General features: G+C 47.4%; 1 pseudogene; it reads right to left on the bottom strand.

Annotated features, from left to right (window-relative positions):
- Positions 1–436: 436 nt before the first annotated feature.
- On the bottom strand, positions 437–779 carry LOC120244432 (annotated as a pseudogene).
- Between the last annotated feature and the right edge of the window lie 494 nt (positions 780–1,273).

Raw genomic sequence — 1,273 nt, 5'->3', positions numbered from 1 at the left:
CACAGAGCCTGATGCGGGGCTCAAACTCACAAACCATGAGATCATGACCTGAGCCAAAGTCAGACGCTTAAGCAACTGAGCCAACCAGGCGCCCCTATTCTCCTTACTCTTTTTGACAATTGCCTCATGTCCCGATATATGGGCAGACCATCAATGCCTTCTGGAGTCTCCGGTTTCTTCTCACTTCAGTTGTGAGTAATCTTCTGCTTCTTCAAACAAGGCTGCAACACATAATCTTGTATTTAACTCATTTTACATGGCAGCAAGTATATCTGCAGGAAAATTTTCCAGCATCCAGATGACGGGGCCGAAGAGTATAAGGTCCTTCCAAATGCCCTCTGTAGGCTTGTGACATGTGTCCCTGCACCAGCAAGCAGTAAATGGAAGTGCCCGTTCCCCCATAGTTTCCCGCCTCTTCAACAGGAGAAACCAGCGCTCAGACCTTGACCGCGTCCTTCTGTAGTGGGTATAGCTGCTCCTTCTGCTGCCTCTTGATCTTCGGGTGTGATGTCACATGTCTTCTGGGGCCCCGGATCCAGGGACTTGTACTTCTTACCCTTGTAGAATTTCCTGAGGTGCCCTTTCTGAGTCTGGTTGGTGATGGTGAGAATATGGGCAATTGATTTGCCAACAACTCAGATCTCAGGAAGTTTGGAAGCCATGACACCTGTCACTTTGCAGATGTGCAGCTGGGATGGCTCCACCTTCAGGTCTTTCAGCTGTTTAAGCAGCTCCTCCTCCTCCTCGCCTGGAAGGTCTCGAGCCTTAATCTTGGTCATGTCTGCACAATGTGCTGTCACCACTAAGGGAAAGTGCCATCCTCCTGAGTTTTGTTTTAATGTTTTTTTAGTTCTCTCAAATAACAATAATAATATGATGATGATTTTTTAAGAGCCAACACTGTCAACATTGTTGACATGAGTGGGTTCTCATGGGTGTCAGTTGTCTGGTAAGCCCTATAATGCCATCATTTCTCAAAGTACGGTGAGGTGGGTACTATTATCATTCCCATTTTATGAAGGAAGAAACTGAGGCAGAGACATTTACTGACTTGCGTATGGTCACATGACTAGTAATCAAGGAACAGGAACGGAAATCCAGTTCTGTCTGAGCTCTGGGAAGCCACCCTCTTATACAGCTTCTCTTCCTGAAGGAGAAGCCAGTACAAGGGATTGCAGCTTAAGAGCAGGGGTGAAAAAGTCACAGAGGAATCTTGGAGGGGGACTTCAGGCATCCCCACTCAGAAGCCAGGTGGCTTAGGACAGGTGACACC

This window comes from Hyaena hyaena, unplaced genomic scaffold, assembly GCF_003009895.1.
Source record: "Hyaena hyaena isolate Hyena2069 unplaced genomic scaffold, ASM300989v1 scaffold_392, whole genome shotgun sequence".
Classification (NCBI taxonomy): Eukaryota; Metazoa; Chordata; class Mammalia; order Carnivora; family Hyaenidae; genus Hyaena; species Hyaena hyaena.
Note: the sequence above shows the minus strand (reverse complement) of the source record. Positions and strands in the feature narration are given on the sequence as shown.